A 14,295-nucleotide genomic window follows, 5' to 3' on the forward strand; every position below is an offset into this window, starting at 1 on the left:
CCTCCAATCTGTAAAACGTGACGAGTAACAGTATGTTGAGTGTGGTTGTGATGATTAAAGGAGTCGGTACATGTGAGTGCTGAGAGCAGAGCCTGGCAATTACAAAGATGTAATGATAGCTTGCTTTTATTGCTAAAGGAGCAACACTGGTGTGCTCCTGGGTTCACCCTCCCAGTGGCTTGGTTCAGCTGGGTGGACCAGTGAGAGCCTGAGGCTGACGGTGAGCTCAGTCGGCTGTGTGGCTAGTATGACGGTCTTTCTTTCCTCATCATCCTAAGGATTCCCTGAGCCTCTCTTCTGGACTGGATCCTCGATCTCAGATTCCACATCTTGGTTTCCTCCCCTCTTTTCAGTGAAATGTGTCTTCCTGTAGCTTCCCAAGAAAAGCTGCTTGGGAAGTGACTTTTTTGAGACCATGCATATCTGAAAATATTTTTATTATATGCTCACACGATGTATGGTTGTCGGGTCAATCTTTTTTCTTTACCATAAACTGAATGGCACCTGTTAGATCCATGTCTTTTGCTCTTTGTCTGCCCAGGAGTTGAAGAATAGGTGTGGCTGCTACTCTCTATGGGAGGCAGTGTCCTCCACCTCCCTTGTCGAAGGACTCCGGAAGACGTAAATATCTGACGCGGGCTCCCTGACACGCCACCTATCGCAAGACAAGGCGGGAGGTCATTAACACTGTCCTTCATCCTCCATCCTTATGTTCACTTAGCAAACGCTTGCAAAAAAAGTGCCTGTCCTATGTGCCACGGACTGCGCTCAGGGCTGGGACATGTTTTGATTTGGGGTGACTAATTCGTGTGTATTTATTTTGACAGGTTTACGTGGAGCCCTCAGGCCATATAACGACACTAAGACTTTTCTTTCAAGCTGCTCTCCTCAACTAGGTCAGCATCCCTTACTTTAGTCAGCAGAAGCCAAACTCAATAGACGAGCCTGCCAAGAGAAGCCAAGGCAAGGACACAACAGTGGAGGCAGGTGTCACTGGGGCAAACAGCATAGAAGACCCATTGTCTAGGGCTGAGGGGCTCTGAGGCTCGGGGAAAGCTTACCTCACCTGCTCAGAGAATGGACCAGAACCTCTGTGCTCTGCTCACTGGGAAGCCAGCGGAGGTCCCCACTCCTCTCTCATGAGCCCAACTAGCCGGGATCCCAGAGCAGGAAACTCATACGGAGGAGAGTAACAGTATCCATCACCACTACAATATGGTTGTTATTACTGTTGCTATAGAAGCCAGAAGGGAAAGACCACGTCAAAGTGGCTCTTTGGAACACTAGCCCTGTGGTAGGGACTCAGCAACATTACAATATAACCCTCACTTCTGCTCTGGTTCCCAGAGCTGTTTTTCATCATCCGTAAGTAGAATTACAAGAAAGGTGTCCAACTAAAAGTCAGGGCTACTGTCCTTAAAAAAAAAAAATTGTATTCCCTTTCTGACCCTGTGACATTACTTTAGAATTTATCCCAAGGAAATAATGAAAGGTATGAAATATTCCTGCTAGAATTATGACATTAATGAAACATGTGAGAAAAAAATGTAATTTTAAAGATATTTATTGAAGCACTGCTATAGAATTAAAAACTCAAAATAGCCTAAATATCTTACCGATTAAAAATTTGGCCAGCACCCTCATTCAGTGGAATGCTATCCAGCCTTTAGAAATTATGTAAGAGAGATGTGTCCATTGATGTGGAAAGATGTTTATAATGTATACTGTTTTTGTACATATATATGTACATGTATACATCTGTGTGTATATGACTACACGTGTTCAGAAAGATTGACAGAGAAACTATCAGGAATTAAGAGTGGTTATCTCTGGGTTGGTGAAGTAGTAAATGGTTTTTTTTTCTTTTTCTTTTTTTTTTAATCCTATCTATATTTTCCACATACTTTGGTTTTTTAGTTAAAACACACACACACACACACACACACACACACACACACACACACACACACACCCCAAAAGGTATTTTGAATATCTAGGATAAGAAAGAGAGAAAGGGCTTCAGCAAAACCAGGGGCAGATCTTAAAAGCGGCATCCCCCAGAGGCACGATTTCCCAGCAGCCTCCTCTCTGCACGCCTCACTCCTGAAGCCTCTGGTTCCTGGCTTTCTGTAGCACAGGCTTGAGCACACCTGGCTGCAGGTGGCCAGGAGATTAAATGTTGGCTGTGGCCACAAGGGTCCCAGCCACCCATGTTAGGTTGGTGAGTCAGGGCTTGCTTTGTGCCGTTGCAAGAAGCATCCAAGCATCAAGCCTGGAGGTCACAGAAAGGTCATTTCCCATCAGAAGCCCTTACGAAGGTACTCATTAGGTACACAAAGCCTTTCCTTAGGGCAGTTTCTGGAAACCACCCCATGGTCCTGAACTACATTTCACCTGCCTTCCAATTAGCTTTTAGCTTAGATGCAACTGCTCTCATGTCCGGGCAACGAGGCACCATCTGCCCAAAGCTCGCTGCTCATTCTCAGAACAAGGTATTGACGGTCACTGCTGTCTGTTGATCACCTACTATGCACCAGACACCAAGCTAGACTTTTTATAGACATTGTTTCCTAACCTCTGCTATGCTACCAGCCAGATGCTATTATCTTTATTTTTCAAAGGAAGAAATTGAGCTCAGTGATTTGCCCAGCATCTATGAAGGAGCAGAGCTGGGATTTGAACCAGATCTGTGTCACTTCACATCCACAAGGCTGCTTTTCCTCCCCTCCCCTCTGCCTTTCTGTCAGTAGTGCCCATTCCAGCAGCAGCCACTGTGCCTTGTGGTGAACCCGTTGTTTTTAGCTGTGTCAGGAGCTGGACCTCCCTTCCTTTGGGTCCCGCGGAGTGCCCAGCAATGTACTGGACCATCCTGGATGAGTGAAATTGAAGTTCAGGGCTGGTGAAACCATTTTTAGGAAGCATTCTAACTTTTTTCCCATGTTTCACCTCCCTCCACCTGCTGCCGCATCATCTCATATCAACCTTGGAGTAGGAGTTGTATTCCTAAATGCTATGGTAATACTAAAAATTCTCCCAACGCTGGAGGTTATTCTTAGCAAGTGGTGGGGGAGGGCACCAAGGTCTCCTCTGGTCGTTTCCTTATCTGCCTGTGTTGCCTTATCACCCACATCTCCCCACCTCAGTCCTCCAGCCCACTCAGTCAGGGCTGTCTTTTGTTCCCAAACGTTCCCACCTCCAAGGCTGCGACCCCCCCCATGTCTGCTGCCTGGACTGCCCACCATTGAAGAGGTACTTAATAAATAATCATTGAAGAAGTGAATGCATCATGAGTGGATGAATGAATGTATTCCACTTCATCTGGTTAGGTCCTGCCATTCTTCCAAGGTCGGGCTCCAGCCCCGCCATTTCTGTGAAGCCTTTTCTCCATGGCCCCAGGCCTCTGAGCGAGCCCTTCACTCAGGACACGTAGAACACGAGCAATCTCGGTGCTGTTTGTCACTCAGCAGGTGCTGTCTCATACCTGTAAGGTGTTTTGTGTGTCCTGCTTTATGAAAATGGAGAACGTGTTGTGTTAGTCAGGGACTTTGGAGCCAGAGAGACCTGGATTCAGGTTTCATTTGCATCACTTGCCAGATGGGTGACCTGGAAAAGTGGCTTAACCTCTCAGGCTCAGTTCCTTAATCTGTTAAGAAAGGGACAATGCCCACCTGCTAAGCTGGTATAAGAGCTAATTGCCCTTTCTCACAAATGCCAATGAATCAAATGACAAAATAATATGTAGAGCATGAGCTCACATTCATAAAAACAAGTGTTTCTTTTTGTAGAATTACATATTTATGGGTGGTTTGTATATGAATGTAAGTGCAAAGTCGGGAAGAACACCACTGAACTACCAAAACTTACTGTTAATCCCACCATGACTCTCCTGTATAGCAGTTATTTGTGTATATATTTTATTTCCCTCCCCAAAGATTATAAGAATCTGAAAGGCAGAAACTGACTTTACCCGTTAGGATGCTAAGTATGCAGTGGTAATCACCTCAAAGTCTCAGATGCTGAAACAGTGAGGTTATTTCTTGCTTGTGATGTATGTCCATTGTGGGTCCAGAAGGCACTGCACATCAAAATCACTAAGGGATGCAGGCGCCAGACCATCTCAAGCATTACAGGCAGAATGTGGAAGGGAAAGGAGAGAAGGACAAAGTGTTTGCTCATAGGTCTTGGCCAAAGCAAGTCACATGGTCACACTGAACTTTAAGTGGGCAGACAGGTGTGATTTTCCCATGTGTCTGGAAGGAGTAGGAGTCCAAGTATCTGAAAAGTACTCAGCTGACTAACCTGCTGACTTCACTTCATGTCTCTGTATCAGGGATGATGCTGAGCACATTGCAGCCACTCAGACAAAACAGATGACTTAAAGCAGCGCAACAGAATTCAGGTGCTGTTCAAGGCTCTGGAGAAAAATATAAAAATGAGTAAGACTTAGCCCACTTAATAAAAAGTTCATAAAAGAAAAATATACAGGCTCAAGCAGTTACGGTGGGTGTGGTGAAACAAATGCTCTCACAAAATGATAACATCCTATGAACATGTATTAGTTTTCTGTGGCTGCTGTAACAAGTAACAACACAGCAGCTTAAAATAACACAAATTGATTAGTTTACATTTCTGTAAGTCAGAGTTCTAACACCGGCCTTGTTGAACTAAAACCAAGGCGTTGGCAGGTTGCATTCCTTTCTGGAGGTGCTTGAATTTATTTCCTGCTTATTCAGTTAGCTGGCAGAATTCAGTTCCTTGGGGTTGTAGGACTGCAGTCCCATCTTTTGTTGGCTGTCAGCTGAGGAATGTCCCCAGTTTCTAGAGGCCATTGTGTTCCTTGGCTCATGATCGATCCCCTTCTTCGATCTTCAAAGCCAGCAACTGTGGGTCTGGTCCTTCTCTTTTCTCATCTCTCTGACCCACTTTCCTGACTTTCTCTTCTACTTTTAAAGGCACGGTGATCAGATGGAGACCACCCAGGTAACTCAGGACACTCTCCCCACCTTAGAGTCCTTAATCTTAACTATACCTGCAAAGTCCCTTTCCCATGTAAGGTAACACATGCACAGGTTCCAGGGAAAAGGGCGTGGCTGTCTTCGGGGGACTATTATTCTGCTTCCCACAGGGTGTTTTAAAAGTTATATATACATAAATATAAACTGTATATATATGCATATGTATATTATATATGTATATATTTATATGTGCATATATATTGTATAATTAAATAATTCATTGTGATTGCCAATGAAGGAAAGATTAATTCCAAATAGGAAGACTTAACTGGGCTGGAAGAAGTTTATGCAAACTTGTTGTGGGCAGTGGGGGGGATCCCGAGCTGAGGGTAGAGCACACAGAGAGAGGACAGTGAGTCTGTGCTGGTTGTGTTCACAGAGCTGGAAGTGGGCGAGTGTGCCTGCGGTGACGGAGGGGAGACATGGGAGCCACGAGGCAGGACAGGACGGTGAGGAGGGCTGGACTGGGTGAGTCTGGTGAAGCGGCAGGTTGCTGGAGCCCAGAGCCTCGGGACTGTGAAGTCAGATAGACCTGGGTTTGAGGCTCAGCTCTGACACTTAGCTGTGTGATGATGAGCAGGTGACAACCTCAGTGAACCTCAACTGCCTCAGCTGTGAAGAAGCTGCTGACAATAGCGCCTATTTCGTAGGGTTGTTGGGCAGCTTAATTACAACAACATTCAAAGTGCTTAAAATTTAATGAAGGGTGTTGTGTTACCATTACCCACCATGTCCTTTCTGTGCTTGGTTGGGTCACCTGCACCGCGGGGACAGAATCTGGGAGGACCAGACAGGTGGGCTGTGGGAGAATTCTGCCCAGCCTCCTCTCCTACCTTCAATGCCAACCCCATGGATGGCGTGGATGAGTTCCCCACACACCAGATGCCCTCACTGTACCTTGTGGAGAGAGCCTGCTTCTGTCTACAAAAGCTCTCCCTCTGTCCACCCTGAACTTGCCCTGGCACCTGGTTAACCATGATGGACCAGGGGACGGTACCAAGACCAGTCCTCAAACAAAATCATGTTCCCATGTCTTCAAAGGAGGCTGGGCCATCTCTTCTATCTCCGAATGCTTTTACCAACACATTCTTCTATGAGCCAAGGCAGCGACCTTGGTATGTCTGGATCTCCCTTTCTCGGTCTACAAATTCTGGGCCATAAATACAGACATGGAAGTCCCACACAACTGAATTGCTGTCAGATGTCCAGAACCCATCTTCGGGGAAGTGAGGAAAGGACATATATATGAACATATATATGTATATGTGTGTACATAAGAAAGCAAATAGGCTTTGCAGAATTATCGATTTAGATACATGTCATATTTCTAAGCTAAAAAGCAGAGGAAAGAGGGAAAGCATGTGTAGCAGAATTAACAATAAGTGCCCAGCCCTGAATTTTCTCTGCAGGGCTGTAGAGCTAGTGTAAGTCCTTCTAAATGGACAGAACAGGGCGTCAAGCCCTGACTGCCCCAGACGGGGCAGGCTGCAGGTGCGGGCGATGCCTTCAATCCTCACCACCCACTCCCTCCACCCCAACCATGACTGTTTTCATCCTAACAAGGTAATAAGTAATAACTTTAGAAAATACAGATTATTAAACAACAACAAAAAAAATAAAGTTTATGTGCCTCCTACCTCCTAGATAAACTACAATTAATATTTCATAATGTCATTTCCATTTTATTTCCACACAAATACTTTTCAATGTAACCAAAAGGGAATGACTTTGCAGATGCTATCTTGAGAAAAATGAATATTTATTAAGCACCTGCATGTCATCTCCCTGAACCCTGGTTTCCGGCTGTGCGCCTCCCAAGGTATTTGTAAACTGGCACTATAAATGTAAACATATTCAATACATGTTAACAATTATTGTTATCATAAGCAAGAATCACAATTATTGTTATCTTGCTTAATTATCACAGAAACTCTGCCAAATTATTCCAGATGGAAAAAAACGGATGCTCAGAGAATCAAGTCATGCAATCAATCAACCTACATAAATTATAAGGGGTAAACTTATAAAAACCCAAATTTATTTGATTCCACACCCAATCTCAGTGCTTCCCCAGGTGATGAACAAGAAAAGAAAGCAAATCTTCCACAGGAGGTTTTCAGTCCAGGATAAGAGAGTTTGCTTCAGAATCTTTTCAAAGTGCATCAGCTGAACTGATTCGTAGCCAATTGCTTCCACCCAGATTAACTGCTCGAAGCTTTCCCTTTGGAAAAAGAACTGCAAGAAAACCACAACAATTCAAGGTGGCTTTTCCGAACCCTGGTCACCTCCAGTTTCACCTGGTTCTTCTGACTTCCAATTACAGTCAATTCCTTTCTAATAATAGTAACTTGAGCACAAATAAGAAGTCTTCTGTACCAATCAGTTACTCCTAAACCCCTTGTCAATGCTTTGGGGTTAGCTACTGCGCCCTTGCGCCTCCCTAGCCCCTCATTAGAACACATGATGGAAAACCGACTTGAACAAAGTTCAGCTATCATTGTCATCCATCTGCACTTTATTAGACTTGATTCTCTTGGTGCACACGGGCTCCCGGCTAGAACGGCTTGGGCAGGTGGTCACCTTTGCTGCTCTGCCTCACGCACAGTCACCCGTGCGTTCACACACGCACACGCACACACACGCATGCATTGAGCCGCTATGAGTCATGTGTCTGAGTATCCCAAAATCTGGCACCACATGCTGGGCCGGCCCAGACCACACCAGGGTAAAGGCTGACTTGGCACACAGCTTGGCTGTCTGAGGAATGTAGATTCAGGTGGAATTAATTAAAGGAGAACTGGTTTCCAGCTCTTAATTAAAGTGTTACACCTGCATCCAAGTTTGCCGCTCCTCTCTATTCCCCAGAGTGAACTAGTGACCAAATCCAAGCAAGATAAGGGGCTTGGGGGCCGCACCAGCATGATCCTCAAGTTCACCTGGCCTGCAGGGTTGAGTGAGGAACTTCTGCCCAAAGAGCCCCGTTGCTAAAGTAGCTTGTCTACTGCTGATGGTGACAAATGCCTGGAATTCTACCATCAGAACTTCATCCCTGTGAATTACAGCTTTGGAGCTGCAGAAGACCCTCTGTTACAATGCACATACCTGGGGAGCGCGACAAAGTAAGGCTTATTTATCAGTAGTGCATTCATGCAAATTATTGCATTGGAAGATCTCATTACTTAACATGGCCCTCGGGACACCAGGACACATAAGTCTGCATGGGAGGCTCTACCAAGATAACTGGATTGGAGAGCCAGGCAGTAGGAGAGCCTGGGACCCTGCAGAGGAAGGTGTGAGAGCAGAGCTGACTTCATAACCTTAATTTCCATTGGCTGATGGAATCACTGAGCTGCAGACACGGCTGGGTGACCTTCGGCAGATCCCTGGCCTGTCTTGGTGACTTAGCCACGCCCCAGAGGTGATTGAGGTGACCTACAGCACTGGGCAGCTGGGTAAAGAAGTAATTAATGGCTGTGAAAGAGCCTGAAAACACCAGGTTTGTTGCCATGCAAGGCGTGATTGTTAAGTCATTAGGAGGACTGGCTAATTATTATTTCAGAAGTTGCTGGTGGAAGGGGGTCGCCACCTGTTGCTCTCCATGGGGAAAACTTGGACAGGGGATGGGGAAGGTAGAAGGGATACAGGTGTAGCTCTCACCGCTTGCTCTCAGCCTGTGCTGGAAAACTGGTTTTTCTGCATCCACAGTAAGCAGCCTGCGGAACAATGTTTCACGTATCAGGATGTATGAGGACCAGGAGTCCGTAATGCGTTTCCTGGGCTTCTGATCTGGCTGTTGGTATTTTCACCATGACCCTACCTGGCAATTAGCTCTCCCAGGAACTGGGAGTACCAAGCACTGACAAAAGGAACTGGTCTGTGGTGACTCACGCTAACCATCCTTTTTTGGATGGCCCAGGTGGTAGGTATGACTGAGTGCTCCAGAGATCAGGTAGGGTGGTGGAGCCCAAGAAAAGTGTGGTTAAACTCAGCCACTAAAGAGATGTGTGACTTTCTACAAATTATTTCCTTAAACTTCTGAGTCTTACTTTCTTCATCTACAAAACTGGGGGAAACAAACTCTGTCTCATTTTTCTTCTATAAGGATTGGTGTAAAGACTGAACTAGGCAACAGATATGAAAGTTCTTTGTGCAGCATAAAACACTACTTGGATACTATCTCAGTGTCTGTGATCTTCAGTGTCAAGGTCTGAAACCAGATCTATTTCTCCCAGAAGCTTTTCCAAACTTTATTCATGGAGCGAGAAGTCATGACATTTGTCCCAGTGAATAAATGGGGAAGAAGATGCTTCAGAGGTGTCATAGGAAGAAGCCTTATTTGACCCAGTGAATCTCACCCAACAGTCTGTCATGAGCACCTGAAATTTCGAGCTCTTGTCAGTGTTTTCAATGAAAGGATTTTCCCTCCTGGAGGTGCATGTTTAAAATGCCTACTTAATAGCCAGCATGACAATAAGATGGGGGAAGCATGGGAGAATTCACAGTTATCCACTGATGGATGAATACAAACTGGTTCATCCGATCAGCCAGTTCCCCAGCATGACCCTAACACATGGGACTTGGGGTGGGTAACTTTTAATGAACGGGAGGGAGAGCTCAAGGAAGCAGCAGCCCCAGAGAGCCACAATAGAATGTTGGGTGCCCAGAAAGGTGCAGACAGGGGAATTCTGTAAAGAGAAGGGTGAGAAATAGAAACATGTTATTCCTATTGATAGTAAGACTTTCCCATAACCCTCTGCAGATTGGAGATTTTGTGCATGTTTTCTCTCCTACTCCTCACAGCAGCTTGGTGCATTATTATTATTTCCTTTTTATACAGAATAAAAGCTTCAATGACATGCCCAGGGGTGTAGATCAAATGTGTGGTGGGGGCAGGACTCAGATGCAGGTCCTGAGTCTCTAAGTCTGTGCTTTTCCACCACACCCTCGTACCATCACTTCACATCTTACCTGGAGGGGACACTCTTTTCTAATTTCAACTTACCCAGCCCTAAAGATTTTATCTTTCCTTCTCCTAGAGAGTGACTGAGACATTGGAGATGCTCAGGTAAGTAGTTGGCTCCTTCCTTCTCCTTTCCCGTCTTAGTCCAACCTGTTCAGTGGAGGAATAATAATAGTTAACATCCACGGAACATTCCTATGTGCTGGGTGGTCTGCATATAATATATGCAGTTCTCACAACAATCTTTAAGATCGATCTCATATCCTCAGTCTATAGAGGCAAAGACCGAGGCTTAGAGAGTATGAACAGCTTGCCCAAGGTCACGTAGGTGGTAAACCGGTGAGCCAGGATTCCAGCCCAGGTCTGCCTGTCATTAAAGCCCATATAAGAGGCGTTGTCATCAATACACAAAAGCTATCAAGTGACATCTTTTTCTTCTTTTTTCAAGCTAGCTGTTCTCCAATTCCCATTCATATGAAAGCTAAATTCTTAGAAGCTACCTTTTCTCATAAAAACTTCTGTTCATATTTTCATAGGGCCTATGAGAAAGAGTTTAATATATTATGTACATAGAAATAGAATTCCCTATAGTGAGGGACATTTTCAACTTTGCTAGGTAAAGTGGTACCAATTTAGACAGCTACCCATGGCATATGAGAGAACTATTATTTTCTCTATTTCCTAGCCAGAAACGTAGCATTGTGAAAGTCTTAATTTTTTTCCAACCTACTAGTGTGTGGTTTTAATCTGCATTCTCCTGATAATTAATAAGGTTGAACATCTTTTCAAGGGTTATTGGCCATTTGTGTTGCTTCTTCAGTGAAACACCTATTCACAGCTTCTGACTACTTTTCTATTGGGTCATCTTTTTTCTTGACTTGTGGAAATTCTTTATATATGAGATACTCTGGATACCAATTCTTTGTGGATTATATGTATAGCATATATTTTATCTTGCTTTGTGACTGGCCTTTCACTCCATAGTGCCCTTCAGTGAACATATTTTATTTTTAATACACTGAATTAAGTTTTAAAGAGTTCTACTTTTGTGTCTTATTTAAGAAACCCTCTACTACTCTGAAATTATATGATATTTTGTATTATCTTTAGTTTTTAAGTGCTTAAATAAGCAATGTTTTTGAACACTCTTATTTTAATAATTTATTGATAAATGTTTTGGGGTTTTCTGGTAGCCAATCATATTGACATATCACATATGACAATCAGAGACTAGTAATATTTGTGTTTCTGTCCTTCAACACCGACTATTTAAATTTGTTTTTCCTGACCCACTGACCTTGGGTGAAAATTTCATTAGAAGTGGTGATAGTGGGCACTGCTGTCTTGTTCTTGATTTTGCCATTGAATAGGATGCTGGCTGTAGGTTCAATAAGCTCTTTTCAGGATAAGGAATTTCCCTTGTAGACTAAATTTAATAAGATATTTTACATGAATATGTGTTGAATTTTATCAATGCTAATTCTATATCTATTAAAGATATAAGTTCTTTTTTCATCTTTTAATGTGGTGAGTTACATTAATTGTTTTTCTAATATTAAATCAACTTTGGAGGGAAGTAGGTATAGCTCAAGTGGTAGAGCACATACTTAGAATGCACAAGGTCCTGGGTTCAATCCCCAGTACCTCCTCTAAAAATTAACAAACCTAATTACCCTCCCCCTGCCAAAATGAAATAATTAAACAATACGATAATTTTAAAAAATCAACTTTGCATTCCTGGTATGAAGTCACATCATTTTTATACATATGGTTTACTAAGATATTGCATTTACACTGAGTGAAATTAGTTGTACTGCCCTTTCTCATACTTAGCTTACCTGGTTTTGGTCATAATGGTCATAGGAGCTTCATAAAATCAATTGATGAGTATTACCTCTTAGCCATTCCTCTAAAAGAGTTTGCCTGAGAATTAGAATGATGGGTTCCATGAATAGGGTGATAGAATTTCCTGTAAAACCATCTGTGCGAGATGTTTTATTTAGGGGCAAATATTTAATGCCTGATTTATTAACTTTAATGGTCACAGATCTTTAATTTCTTCATAAATTGGTTTTGTTCATTTGCACTTTTTGGTAGTTATCATTTCAGTCCATTTTGTCTGTGATTTCAACTTTGTCTTATCATCATCAGTGTAGCTTTTGCTGCATTTCAGTTTGGCCCCCTTTTGTCATTTCTAACATTTTTAAGGACTCCTCCCATTTTCTTCATCCCTCTTGTCTTTTCTTCTTCTTGGGTGCTATGACGTTTACCACAATGATTTCAGCTATTGAGTCCTTCGTGTTTATCCTGCTTGTGAGTTGTTGAACTCTCTCAACCTAATTGGTTTATTTCTTAAAATATGAAAAATGTTTAGTTCTTAATATCTTCTGAATATTGCTTTCTCCACATCTTTATGTCCTCTCCTATTGCAACTCCAATTAGGTATGTTAGCTTTTCCCAGTGTATCACCATCTCAGTTTCCCCTTTCATCCTCCTGTGTCTCAACATTTCTTTCATATTTCACATATCTTGACATCTACTTGCTACATATTTAGATTATTTCTTCAGATTGATCTTTAAGTCAAATAATCAACTCAATTTCTAGAAGGATTGTGCCTCATTACTTTTTTTAATTTCTAGAAGTTCTATTTGATTATTATCCAAATCTGCCTGGTCATCATATTCATTCATCATATTTTTAATATTTAATTTTTATTCTGTATCTGTGAGTCAAATATATTCATTCTTTAGGGGTCTGTTTCTCATTTATTGTGGCTTTTTTTCTCATGCATATTGGAAGTTTTATGTATGTGATATTAAAACATTACCTATGGATATTCTTTGTGGTTGGATTTAAATGGCAGTCCCCCAGAGAAGGTTAGTATTTGCTCCTGCCAGTTACTTGAGAGAACTAGCTCAGGAACTACTCTCGATATTTGGTTTGAAGTATTTTGAACCACGCAGGTAGTATGAATTTGAATCCAAGTTCATACGAGGACTCACATATGGATAGGAGCTCTTGGAGGAAGCAAGTTTTCCCTCTACTCAGAGCCAAAGCTGAGACAACCTCCTTTCTTGCTAACCTGCTTGCTGGGTGGATCCTGTTTTCTGAGCCATTATTTCACTGAGGGAACAGCCCTCCTGAGGCCCTAATTTTGCATAGGAATCTCTGTTCTGACTCCCACCTTGAGCATTCGCAAGTCCTGTTCTTGTCTTCATTTGTTACAAGCTCCATTTGTTACAAGCTGTCAAAAATAAAGAAAACAAAACAATTTAGGTTATAAATTATTGGAGAAGCTGTCAGATGTAGTGCTTCGTTCTCTCTGTGGGATTGTATTCCAACTTTGGATTTAGCATTTGAGGGGATCTCTTCTTTTCCTGCAAAATCATCTAGGTTGCTTAAAATATTTTTATTTTATCTTTTATCCAGCTTTTCTGATTTTCCCCTTCCATCCTTTTCTTTTCTTTTTTTCAGAAAGATTTTACACCATCCAGTCCTCTATGTTTCTGGGAATAGAAATCCCCATAATGTTCTTTACCATCTCTCCCTCCCTGTCCTTCCCATCTGGAAAGCCCTCACTTAGCCTTAAGTTTCTCACTGAGCTGTTATCTCTTCTGGGGAACATTCACTGCCCCCCTCTCCCCACTGCCCCCTTCAAAAACAGAATAAATTAGTCCATTGTCTGTGTCCTCAAATACTTGGAACATACTTCTAATAAAGATCTCCCACACTTTTCATTATAGTGATTTGCTTACCTGCCTTCTCCTACTGTCCTGCAAGATCCTGGCAGAGCGTTTTAATTATCATTTTATATTCAGTATTGACACAAAGTAAACACTGGAATGGATATTTATTTGAGTTTGAATAAAGAAATAAATAAAACATCATTATTTACCAAATGAAGCCCTAACTCATTAGCATGTCATTCAGGTACCTCCACAATCTAACTGCAAGCTACGCTTCCAGCCTTATTACTCAATTAATGCATTGTTGCTTAATGTATCGGTTACCTATTAATCCATTCATTCAGACATTTATTCATTATCCAAGTATTTTCTGAGTGCCTATTATGTGCAAGACTTCGTGCCCAGTAGTGGGAATAGCTCTGTGAACAAGACATACGTGATCTCTATCTTCATGGAGTATGTTAGCAAAGGGGAGAAAATATTAACAAGTAATTATATAACTGCTTAATTACACTGTGATAAGTGTTATGAAGCAGAGACAGAAGCCCTATGAGATACTCAGTAAAATGTTGTCATGTGCATGGGGGAAGAGCATCCCAGGTAAATGGAAGAGCTTATAAGAAGTCTCCGAGA

The 14,295-nt window shown here is 42.5% G+C and overlaps 1 long non-coding RNA gene across 1 annotated transcript; it reads right to left on the bottom strand.

Annotated features, from left to right (window-relative positions):
• Positions 1-451: 451 nt before the first annotated feature.
• Positions 452-13,968, bottom strand: LOC123619619 (uncharacterized). The gene is made up of 4 exons (XR_006728296.2): positions 13,161-13,968; positions 10,018-10,125; positions 4,300-4,414; positions 452-655 (listed from the first exon to the last, which is right to left on the bottom strand). It is a non-coding gene; the product is annotated as an uncharacterized LOC123619619 (long non-coding RNA).
• Between the last annotated feature and the right edge of the window lie 327 nt (positions 13,969-14,295).

The sequence above is a fragment of the Camelus bactrianus genome, chromosome 10 (assembly GCF_048773025.1).
Source record: "Camelus bactrianus isolate YW-2024 breed Bactrian camel chromosome 10, ASM4877302v1, whole genome shotgun sequence".
NCBI classification, from domain to species: domain Eukaryota; kingdom Metazoa; phylum Chordata; class Mammalia; order Artiodactyla; family Camelidae; genus Camelus; species Camelus bactrianus.